Source organism: Lutra lutra, chromosome 7, assembly GCF_902655055.1.
Source record: "Lutra lutra chromosome 7, mLutLut1.2, whole genome shotgun sequence".
Classification (NCBI taxonomy): domain Eukaryota; kingdom Metazoa; phylum Chordata; class Mammalia; order Carnivora; family Mustelidae; genus Lutra; species Lutra lutra.
This window is the reverse complement of record NC_062284.1, coordinates 18,875,229-18,887,441: the sequence shown is the minus strand read 5'-3', so window position 1 is coordinate 18,887,441 and position 12,213 is coordinate 18,875,229. Positions and strand designations below refer to the sequence as shown.

The window sequence follows — 12,213 nt, the reverse complement described above, 5'->3', positions numbered from 1 at the left end:
AAAGGTTTTGTTTTTGTTTTTGTTTTTTGTTTTTATTTATTTGACAGACAGAGATCACAAGCAGGCAGAGAGGCAGGCAGAGAGAGAGGAAAGGAAGCAGGCTCCCCGCTGAGCAGAGAGTCTGATGCGGAGCTTGATCCCAGGACCCAGGGATCATAACCTGAGCTGAAGGCAGAGGCTTTAACCCACTGAGCCACCCAGGCACCCCATATTTATTCATTTTGGAGAGAGAGTGTGTGTGGGGGGGATGGGGCAGAGGGAGAGGTAGAGCCTCAAGCAGACTCTGCACTCGGGGCATATCTCACAACCTCCCGATCATGACCTGAGCCAAAATCAAGAGTTGGACGCTGCTCAACCAACTGCACCACCCAGGCATCCCCGAGCCTCTCAGCTTCACTGTTCCAACATTGCCAGGTAGAAGGCTATTGCTAATATCTCTAGTCCTACTCGGGATGGGGGCATTTGTTCCCTCTGCTCTTAGAGTCCCAAGAAATTAAGGGTTCAAGAGAGATGGTGCTCAGGCAGGAAGCCCACTCCAATGTCTGCTCTGCCCCTTGCTTCTCCTCTTCCTCATCTAAGGCATCTTTATGTCATCCCATGGGCATGAGATACTGGCTCTGACTTATCTGCATCCTTTCCAAAACGAAAAGTCAAGAGCCTTGGCTGTTTATCATCTATGTTCTGCTGCAACAACCATCCTTTGAGGAAATGGATGTCTCATAGGCCTGCTGTTTGAATGAGGGAACAACTTGGGGTGACCAGAAATAGTGGTGTAGGAGGAAACCCTTGTCTTCAGAACATGATTCTGCCATACTTTTCTGCAATAGGGACTGTTTAAGTAAAGCCTGGGAAGACAGATAGATCATTGGGATGGACTAAACAGTTCAGAAGCAGGTCTCGCACATGGACACAGAAATTGTTACAGGGTGACCTGCGGATCTGCGGGAAAGGACTGATTTCACAACAAATGGTGCCAGGACAGTTGAGTAGAATGAGACCCCAAACTTATGCCCTAGGAAGAATGGATTAAAAACCTGAATGTGAAAAGTGAGACCATACAACTTTTAAAGAAAGTAACATGGGAGAATATCTTCTGGATCTTGGGGCTAAGAAGGGTTTCTTAAACAAGATCCTAAGAACGTACTTACCATAAAGGCAAAGCCTAATAAACTCATTCAAATCAAAAGGCATGATAAAAGGAACAAAAAGATAAGCCATAGACCAAGAGAGGATATTTGCAACATGTAAATAATAAAATACTTATATTAGAATACATAAAGCACTCCTATAAGCCAATAAGAACAAGACAGGCAACCCATAGCAAATGAGAGAAAGATCTCAAGAGGAATTCTACCACGAAGGGAATTCAAAGGGCCAATAAACATGAAAAGACACCCAGTTTGTCAGTAATCAGGAGCACCCAAACTAAAGCCACAATGAGATACTCTTACACACTGTTACAGGAAAAAAAACATTTTCCAAATCTAATGAATGATACCCAGTGTTGGTGAACACAGGGAGGAATGAGGGCTGAGCCACCGTCAACAGGAATGTATATTGGGACAAACACGTTGGAAACAAGTCTGGCATTATCTCATCAAGTTGATGACACACATATTGTCTTAGGAGCAACTCTTCTCATAGCTCCGTACCCAGAAGAAATGCGTGTGTGCACTAGGATTCATATACAAGAATGCTCGCTATAATGTTCATTGTTCACGGTAGTCAATACTGGAAATAACTCCAAGGTTTCCAAACAATAAACGTAGATGAAGAGAGTAGTATATATGGAGATAAGGAATACTATCCAGCAAGAAAAGCTAATAAACTATTGTCACGTGCAACCCTAGACAAATCCACCAAGGAATGAAAAGTCAGCACGAGGATATTACTGTATGTTTCCATTCACATAAAATTCAAAAAATGGCCAAATTAAACAATGTTGTCTGGAGATTAATCCAAACATGGTAAAACTACTAAGCATAAAAGGGAAAGAATTACCATAAAGATAGGCTGGTTGTTGAATCTGTTAAGGATCTCTGGGGTGCTGTACAGATTCTGATGCTTTATTCCGAGTATTCAAATTATAATTACTATTTAAATGTATATATGCTAATGGCCTCTTTTATATTTATTAACCATCTCACAAAAGAAATAGTGAAAAGAAGAAATGACCCATGGCCCTATATGTTGTATCCATTAAAACTCATCTTCTGAGGGGCTTGGGTGGCTCAGTCAGTGAAGCGGCTGCCTTTGGCTTGGGTCATGATCCGAGGGTCCTGGGATGGAGCCCCGCATTGGGCTCCCTGCTCAGCGGGGAGTCTGCTTCTCCTTCTCCCTCTGCCTGCTGCTCTGCCTACTTGTGCTCTCTCTCCCTCTTAAATAAATAAATAAAATCTTAAAAAAAAAAAAACCTCATCTTCCACAACACGGGACATGGTTCATATATTAATAAGAATAGGAAGCAAGTTACAAAACCATATGCACCACACGAGCACAGCTTAGAGGGGGAATGTATATATTCCCAGAGAAAAGATCTAATGGGAAAACCTCAAAGAAAACGAGATCAGCGATTCCTTTCCTTTGTATGCTCTTAGTGATACCCAAATTTTCACAATGAACAGGTGTTAATTTTCTAGTTTTAGAAAACCAATATATGTTGTGTAAATTCTCTGCAGAAGTGTCTGACATGTGACTGACCATGTTACTTCTATCAATCAGGATCTAGTGTGAGAAACGGAAGCCCTTCAAGGGACTTCCGGGAAAGGTATTGAATAGAGGGGATTAGGTGTCTGCTGTGTTCTGGGAAGGCAAGAGGAGCTGGAGGCTCACCCCAGACGGATTTGTGGGAGGGCACACCACTGTGGCTTGGATGCCAAACTCATGTCCAGGCCACCACAGCCACGTGCGTGTCCCACACGCATGAAGCATCTCGGGATACTGCCTTGGGTTGCCGGGGGCCACAGACAGCTACAGCCTCGTGTCTGCTAGTAGCAAGAGCAGCCCCATTCTGGCCTCCATCTCAGTCCCACCTCATAGATTGCATGTAGATGCTTCTCATCAGTGAGCCCAGGGGTAGGAATCTGGGGGTTCCGCTCAAGGGGGTTGGAATAGAGTTGGCTGAGAGAGCCAGCATTCCCTTTGTACTTTATACCCTGTGGATGTAAAGTCAGGGCTCCCTACTATATAGACTGGGCAGCTTAGCCAACAGAAATGTATCATTTCAGCCCTGGAAGCTTTAAGTCCAAGATCAAGGCATCTCAGCAGCTTTGGTCCTTTCTGAAGCCATAGGGAGACTCTGTTCTGAGCCTCTCTCATTGGATTATAGATGGCTGTGTCCTCTCAGGGTCTTTCTACTGTGCGTATATCTGTGTCCACACTTCCTGTTTTATAAGGACACTGGTCCTCTGAATCAGCGGCCACTCACTCTGGTGTGACCTCATCTTGACTAATGACACCTACAATGACCCTGTTTCCACATCAGCTCACACTCTGACATTCTGGGGATCAGGACACCGGAGTCGGGGAGGGGGACACAATTCAGCCCATAACCATACATTCAAGTTTCTTACAAAAAGCACATCTAATGGAGGGAAAAGGGAAACCCAGGATTCTCTGCAGATGGCTCGTGGAGACGTTGACAGTGCATTGCTCTGGGACTGGCCTTGTTGTGGCTGGGACGTTGGGGAAATGCGAGAGGCCAAAGGCCACAGATGTCAGCCTTCGGAGAATGTTCTTCCAGGTGATCACTTTGTCCGCAGCAGAAGGCAGGAACTGACCAAAAACCCCACCTGCCTTCTGCACCAGCGAGGGGGTTTATCTTGTGTGAAAGGACCCCTACACTGTCTGTCCCATCTCTTTTTACCTTCTCTGGTAGAATCCAGCTGTCATCTGGCTGGACTCACCTTGGAGGGGGAGGAAGGGGCCAGTCCCTGGGGCCCGGAGCTCCCACTCCCCTTTATTATTCTGGGTCTGGCGTTGAGCCTAGGAAAGCTTCGGGAGAGCAGGCAGAGGGCCTGTGAGAATCCTGCATCCTCCATCTGATCTGGCAGAGACCCGGCCTTGGAGTGGGGACACGGGTCTGCCTTCCTCACGGAGCTGCCGCAGTGTCGCTGCTGCTCCAGGGGCAGTGGAAATGGCTCCCGAGAGGCCAGCCTCGGAAGGGCCCGGGCTCCCTCCACCCAACTGGGATCATGCCCTTGAGTGATAAGCGGTCATCCCCGGCCAGCGGGTCGGAGCAGAGCCTTGTGGCTCCCAGCAAGAGTTTCGTGTTTCCCTTCCAGCGGGTGTTGGCCGGGACAGCACGAATGCCTTTGTCCCTGCTGGTTGCTCCAGAACTTGGATTCCATCCCTGGCCCGGCTCCAGAGACGCCGGCTGGTTTTCTCCAGCGGAAGAAGCTGTTCTTTCTGTGTCTGCAGAGGTCCTGTTGCAAGTACTGCGGTCGGGGTGGGTCTGGAAGGGCAAGCTGGAATGAGCGGACGTTCCCCTTCCTTGGAGAGGTGCTGCTGGCTGCAGTGGAAATGGCCTTGGGGTGAGTGGGGATCTGTTCGTCACCTCTCTGGGGATTGTACACCCTGTTCCCTCCATGCTTTGCTTCTCTCTCTTCCTGCCCCTTCCTCCTCCAAGCCATATGGACACAGCCACACAGCCTTCCACTTGCCTCCTGCGCAGCCCTGCTCCAAAACCTTCGATGGCTCCCTAGTGCCCGACTGTGTGCCTCAGATGTGTTTGTAGCTCCAAAAAGCTCAGCCCCTCCCAACTTCCCTCCCAGACCCAGCAGTCAGATCTCCAGTGGGGGAACCCAAGGACTTTAACTGCTTCTTGGGTGACTTTTTAAAAAAAATTATTTTTTTAAAATTTCTTTTCAGTGTTTCAAGAGTTCGTTGTTTATGCACCACACACAGTGCTCCGTGCACTATGTGCCCTCCATAATACCCACCACCAGGCTCACCCAATCTTCCATTGGGTGACTTTTGTCTTAAAGTTGTATATGTATATTTAAAAATATTGTGATAAAACACACATAATGTGAAATTTACCATTTTAGCCATTTTTTAAGAGTACAGTTCGGAGGACTTAAGTACAATTATGGACCGAATCCTCATATCCTCTCCGAATCGTTATGTTGGAGACCCAACCTCCGTTGTCATGGTATTTGGAGGTGGGGACCTTGGCAGGTGCTTAGGTTTAAATGAGGTCAGGAGGGTGGGGATCTCGTGATGAGATTAGTGTCCTTTAGAGAAGAAAAGAGTGGCTGTCACTCTGTGAGCGCCCACCAAAGAAAGGCCACGGGAACGCACAGCATGTGACCACTTTCACCCAACCCTGTCCGCTCTGACACGTGCTCTTGGATTTCCATCCTTTAGAGCTGAGAAAGTAAGGGTCTGGCAGCTGGGCCAGCCCATCGGTATTCTGGAACAGCAGCCCGAGGGCCTGAGACAGGCACGCCCACACTGTTGTGCCACCATTGTGACCAGCCATCTCCGGTTCCCGGAACTTTTCATCTCCCTCCATTGGAAACTCTGCGCCTAGCAAAGCCTCACTCCCCACACCTCCCTCTGCCCTTTTTCCTTTCTGTCTCTGAATTTGACAACTCGAGGGACCTCACATAAGTAGAACCATACAATATTTGTCCTCTGTGACTGGTTGCTTTCACATATCCTCGAGTTCTCCCGGTTCACCTGTGCTGTAGCCTGTGTCCCAATGATCTTTCTTTTTAAAACTGAGTAGCCTTCCATTGTTTGTAGAAACCACATTTTGTTTATCCAGTCATCAGACGATGATACTTGGGCTGCTTTTGGCTATTGGAAATAATGCTGCTGTAAACATGGGTGTACAAACGGTTCTTCTAGACCCTGCCTTCAGTTCTTCGGGTAGATATCAGACGTGGAATTGTTGGATCGTATGGTAATTCTGTTTTAATGTTTCCAACGAACTGTCATACCACAGTGGCTGGGCCATTTTGCATTCCCACTCACGGTGTGTGAGGTTCCAATGTCCCCACATCCTCACCGTTACTTGTTATTTTCTGTTTCAGTTTGTTTGGTTGGTTAGTTGGTTAATTTTTTGGGTTTTCTTTCTCTCTCTCTTTCTTTCTTTCTTTCTTTCCATTTTTTTTGGTAGTAGCCCTCCCAATGTATGAGGTGATACTTCACCATGGATTTGACTTACATTTTCCTGATGATGAGTGATCTTGAGAACTTTTTCATGGGTTTACTGTTCATTTGTGTATTTTCTTTTCTTTTTAAGATTTTAATTATTTATTTGAGAAAGAGAAAGAGAGAGAACATGAGAAAGGGGATTGACAGAGGGGGAGGGAGAAGCAGGCTCCCACAGAGCAAGGAGCCCGATGCAGGGCTCAAGCCCAGGACCCTGGGTCATGACCTGAGCCAAAGGCAGAGGCTTAACAGACCAAACTATACAGGAGCCCCCATTGTGTATTTTTTTTTCATTTTATTTTATTTATTTATTTGACAGACAGAGATCACAAGTAGGCAGAAAGGCAGGCAGAGAGAGAGGAAGGGAAGCAGGTTCCCTACTGAGCAGGGAGCCCGATGTGGGGCTCGATCCCAGGACCCTGGGATCATGACCTGAGCCGAAGGCAGAGGCTTTAACCCACTGAGCCACCCAGGTGCCCCCCGCATTGTGTATTTTCTTTGGAGAAATGTCTACTCAAGTTTCTTGCCCATTTTAAAAATCAGATTTTGTTGTTGAGTGGTATCTATAGCTGATTTTTAAAAACTATACTTATTTATTTATTTAGAGAGAGAGAGAGCAGGGGCAGAAGCAGAGTGGACAGGGAGAGAGAGAATCCCAAGAAGACTTCCACTGAGTATGGCCTGACATGGGGCTCAATCTCATGACCCCAAGATCATGACCAGAGTCAAAATCAAGAAGAGTTGGTCACTCAAGCGACTGAGCCCCCAGGTGCCCCCAAGTTGTATCTATTGGTGATTTTGATGGAGGGTAAAGTGAGAGACCATTGGAGAGCAAATGTACTAGTAGAGAAGTGTCTTTTTCTCCTTGGCTTGCCAAGCCGGGATGGTATAAGCCTGGGCCCCTAGTGGCTTCTCTGTAGGAAGAAAGAAAAAGTCAACACACAATGTAAAATGAGTCAAGACGAGGAAAGTGAAGAGAGAATGTGAATAAGAGAGAGAATAGTATTATTCGAGTCCCTGGATCCAGCCATACCTGAAACTTGCACCCTCTTGATATTTCAAATCCATAAGCCAATAGATTCCCTCTTTGCCTAAGCTGGTGTGAATGCAATTTTTGTCACTGGCAACAGCACATTCTGAGGAATACAGAGCCCCCTCTCCAGTTCTTCTGTCTGTCCCACAGTGTGCCCACCCACTAGTGTTCCCACCCAGCTCAGATCTGCATTCTTCTCCTTCGTGTCTGGGTTAAAGGCTGCTTCTTCTAGGATCTCCAGCAGTCAAGGGGTAAGGAGATGGCTTTGTAAGTGTTCGATTTTCAACTCTCTGCCTGCCCTATCCCTGAGAGACCTTCTGTATCATACACTTGCCATCTGTGCCTTGTGTCAGAGGGTGAGGCTTTACGAGAAAAGCAATCCTTTTGGTGGCTGGTGTGCACTTGGGAGGGAGACAACCTGCATCTCCACATTCCCCACCCACACCTTGGGGCAGCCTTGGGCAGGGTCCAGCCCCAGCCAAGGAACGTGTCCTCCACAGGGACTTACGGAGGGCGGGTGTGAAAAGGTGAGTAATTGCGGAAAACATGAGCTGGTGTCTCCTTATTGTGGGTTTCAAGTGTGTGGCTTTTTCTTTTTGCAGCTGTGCTCTCCCCAGAGGGTTTCCCACCTCCAGCCCAGGAAGGGGAAGCCACCCCCGGGTGTTAGAAAGGGCTGGGCTGCTCCCATGGGGAACCACTGGTCTTTATGGTTCGGTCCCGTGGAGGGTTGGAACGGCATGGAGGATGATGCTTTGGGTCAGAGGTTTTGGGGAATGTCCTGGCCACCCTGAGAGAGGGGAAGGAGACGGATATCGGAGTCTTATTTAAGGGTGAGTCCAGCACCCTGAACAACACCTCCCCAGACAACATTTCCTCTGGGCTGTGGGGGCACAGGGGGAACAAGTCCCCACATTTACGTAGTTTGGGGCTTATACCCTGTGAACGGATTCCGGTATGACTTGCTCAAAGACAATTCTTATTTTTAAGTGTAAAACTTATTATTTGAGGGGCGCCTGGGTGGCTCAGTGGGTTAAGCCACTGCCTTCGGCTCAGGTCATGATCCCAGGTCCTGGGATCGAGTCCCGCATCGGGCTCTCTGCTCGGCAGGGAGCCTGCTTCCTCCTCTCTCTCTGCCTGCCTCTCTGCCTACTTGTGATTTCTCTCTGTCAAATAAATAAATAAAATCTTTAAAAAAAAAAAACTTATTATTTGAAGCACAAAAAAATGTCTCTAGCTCCCAGGTATTACGGAGCATGTTCTGAGATGCCACACATTCACAGGTCCGTACATCACGTGGTGTCTTCACTTTTGTCACTAGTGCTGTTGCGACCACTGGCAGCGTACTTGGGCCATTAACTCGAGGTTGTTTCTGTCCCATCTCCCCGGTCGTGCTTTTTGAGTCCTGCTTCTGCTGCTCTGACTTGCCCAGGGCATCGAGAGTCCGGCCTGGGAGAAGTGCTCGAAGAGGGTGAAATTAGCAATAACAGTAATTGCTAATAACATTTATGGTGGGCTTTGTGTGCGTCAGGGGCTAGTTCATGTATGAGGTTTTTTTTAAAGACTTTATTTATTGGAGACAGAGAGATCACGGGAGAGAGAGCGAGAGTGAGAGAGCGCACAGGCAGGAGGGCGGGGTAGAGGGAGAAGCAGACTCCTCACTGAACAGGGAGCCTGATGCGGGGCCTCCATCCTAGAACCCCGGGATCATGACCTGAGCCGAAGGCAGACGTTTAACCAACTGAGCCGCTCATGCAGCCCAGGGACTTGTTTAATAAACACTTTGTAAGTATTCGTTCACAAATAGTGGGGGCTCAGAGGGATTTTGTGATCTCTGCAGGTGGGCGCGGGCTGCGACCGACACCCACCCCCCCACTCAGCCCCGGAGCCAGGGCTCACCCTCCCCTCTGGAAAGCACGCTGAGCCACCTCGAGAGCCTGAGGGTTATTCCTGCCAGCTGCACGTGTCATAATAAGGAAGCAATCTAATTAAAGATGATGTCAATTAACGAGATATGAGGGTAATAAGAATGGATTGGTTTTTTTTTTATGATATGTAGGTTGAAACAGTTGATAAAGGTGAGTCACCTTGTAAAAAATGCTTGTCCAACGAGACGTGGGCAAGACAGCTGCGAGAGACCAGAGAAACCCAGTCACAGGGCTCCTGCCCCCAAGTAGCTTGCTTTACCCGCCTTGCAAGTTCTGGCTCCACTCTGGAGGAAACAAGAGCTGAAAGTCATAGAAACATTACCGTTATGATGTATGCAAAACACCAAAAGCAGACGTGGAATTCTACCCCGGGGCTCGTTGTCAAATAGAAGGACTGAGAGCTGGAGCAAGGTGCACTTATGGAGTGTGTTTTCAGTTAGAAGCTTTAAATTGTAAAGAGTGGTCTTATGATTCCCCACTCTAACCATCTTTCTCAGGTAGCCCACCCACCTGTGGCTGGTCGGTGGGTTTGGCTACCCACCATGTGTCCAAGTGTGGAAGAGAGGTCACGTGTCCACCCCGTCTTTCTTAGGAAGATTCCTGAGACACTCCCCGCTTTGGTTCCCGTCCCCTTGTCGGAGCAGGGCCTTTCCTTCACTGCCCACCCCCACTCCTCCAGCAGGTCCCTTCTGGGCTCAGGTCACGGGAGAGTCCCTGTCCCTGTGATGACCCCTGCTGACCTTCACCTCTCCCTTCTCCCAGTGTCCGGGAGACGACATCTCACCTGACCCTGCGAGCATGTCCCCACATCTTTCTGTTTCTTGCACTCGCACTTCCTTGGAGACTCTGTCCTGAGCTGGGAGAGGGACATGGCCCTCAGGACACCCGTAAGCACGGAGGGGAGAAAAGTCCGTAGAAGACACTCAGTGTTTGGACGAATGGATAAACTAAATACGGTCTGTCCATACAGACGACTAGGATTTCGTCTCAGACAAAGAAGGAGATTGTGACACCTGCCACAACAGGGATGAACCTTGAGGACATGAGGCTGAACGAAAGAAGCCAGTCACGAAAGCACAAATCCTGCGCGATCCCACTTACATGAGGTTCCTGGGGTGGGCAAATTCATAGAGACAGAAAGTCTCTGCTGAAGGCAGAGGCTTTAACCCACTGAGCCACGCAGGTGCCCCATTTTTTAAAAAATTCTTACAAGAATCCTGTGGTTAAGGATCTTTGTCTTAAATAATTTTCCCTGTAAGATATACACAGGGAAAGAAGCAGATGCAATATATTTGTATGTTTATTTTGTTCTTTTTTAATTAGAAATTTTAATTAGAAATTACTTAGAAATTTAATTAGAAATTTTAATTAGAAATTAATTAGAAAAATTAGAAATTTTAATTAGAAATTACTTAGAAATTTAATTAGAAATTTTAATTAGAAATTAATTAGAAAAATTAGAAATTTTAATTAGAAATTAATTAAAATTAGAAATTTTAATTAGAATTAATTAGAAATTAATTAATGAAATTGCATTCGTTAGGGTGACTACTAGAGCACAGGGACTCCCCACATGTCTAATGACTAAACCACGAAGACTCTGAGTTCTACTCACCAGAGCAGTCCAGGGGCAGCAGAGCCAAGGGGAAGAGGGTGGGCTGTCACTCAGGGATCCTGGCTGCGGAGGGCTCTGCTATTTTCAGCTCAGGGTTTCGGAGGCTGCCCTTGGCATTGACACCCAGCCGGCTGGCAAGGGAACTCCCACGGCAGAGTTTTACAGGCCAGGCCTAAAGGTCATGACACTAGTTCCACTTCTACTTCACAGGCTAGAAGTCGCCCTCATGGCCAAACCTGACCGCACTTGAGACTGAGAGATACAGTCCAGCCGTGTGCCCAGGACAAAGAAGAAACGGCTCCGGGTTTGGATCAAGGTGACCCGTGGGAAGTACAGTTCAAACTGGGACCTTACCACCAGGGAAAGATGTCACCATGGGACTCCAGGACAACAGGACAAACTAGAATGGGGATGAAAGGTCGTTTGATTTCCGGGAGCAAGAGCAGGCAAAGGCAAGCAAACGAAAATATGTTTTCTTCTTTTCCTTGTTTTCTACAAAAACAAAACAAAACAAAACAAAACAAAAAAGGAAGGCACGGTGCACTGCCTTTTCTACTCCCTGGTTTTATTTCTCCTCCTTTGCAATATCCCGGAGATCTTTCATGCAGAGATCCCATTTTGGATGGTTGCTTTCTAGCTTTGCCACCATGACACGTGGTGAACCTCGATCTACTGAGCCAGTCCCGACGGATGGACACGAGTTGTTTCAATCGTTCACTCTCGCAAACAGTCGTGCGAGTCATGCTGTGCAAACATCATGTTAGGGACACCTTCAATAGTCGTAAAATGAACGCCGAGGCGGTTAGCACCCTCGTATGTGGGCGTCTCAAATGAATGCATTGGAGGGTTTTCTCTCATTTTGTGTTTTCTGGAAATGAGATCAGATTAAATATACCCTTTTAAAATTCTGCAACTCTTTCTCCATTTCTGCCTAAAAAATGTTTTTTAAAGATTTTATTTATTTATTTGAAAGAGATCACAAGCAGGCAGAGAGGCAGGCAGAGAGAGAGGAGGAAGCAGGCTCCTGCTGAGCAGAGAGCCCAATGCGGGACTCGATCCCAGGACCCTGGGATCATGACCTGAGCCGAAGGCAGAGGCTTTAACCCACTGAGCCACCCAGGTGCCCTGCCTAAAATGTTTTTGAGAGTTAGCCATGTAATGAATGTTGGGTGCCATTGGGTGAATGTGACACATTTAAAAAATGATGTAGTCTACATTTGGGGATGACCTGCATCATTGCCTGTGTTCTGAGCTTTGGACCACTTACCCCATCACAGGCAGGTGGGTAGCCCCTCATTAGACGCTGCCAGACTGTCCCCTGGGACCATGGTGCTGAAACACTCTCCCATTTAACAGATTCCCATCTGGAAATTGGCTTTCTTTGCCATTTGAGGTTAAACAATGTTTCCTTTCTTTGCGATGTGAGCTCCTACTTTTGCAAATGCCTCTTTGTGGCTTTCGTTCATTTTTCCATTGGACTC

The 12,213-nt window shown here is 47.4% G+C and overlaps 1 long non-coding RNA gene across 1 annotated transcript; it reads left to right on the top strand.

Annotated features, from left to right (window-relative positions):
- The first annotated feature begins 4,230 nt into the window (after window positions 1–4,230).
- On the top strand, window positions 4,231–11,640 carry LOC125104064 (uncharacterized). Its single transcript, XR_007128579.1, has 2 exons — window positions 4,231–4,532; window positions 10,943–11,640. It is a non-coding gene; the product is annotated as an uncharacterized LOC125104064 (long non-coding RNA).
- The last annotated feature ends 573 nt before the right edge of the window (window positions 11,641–12,213 follow it).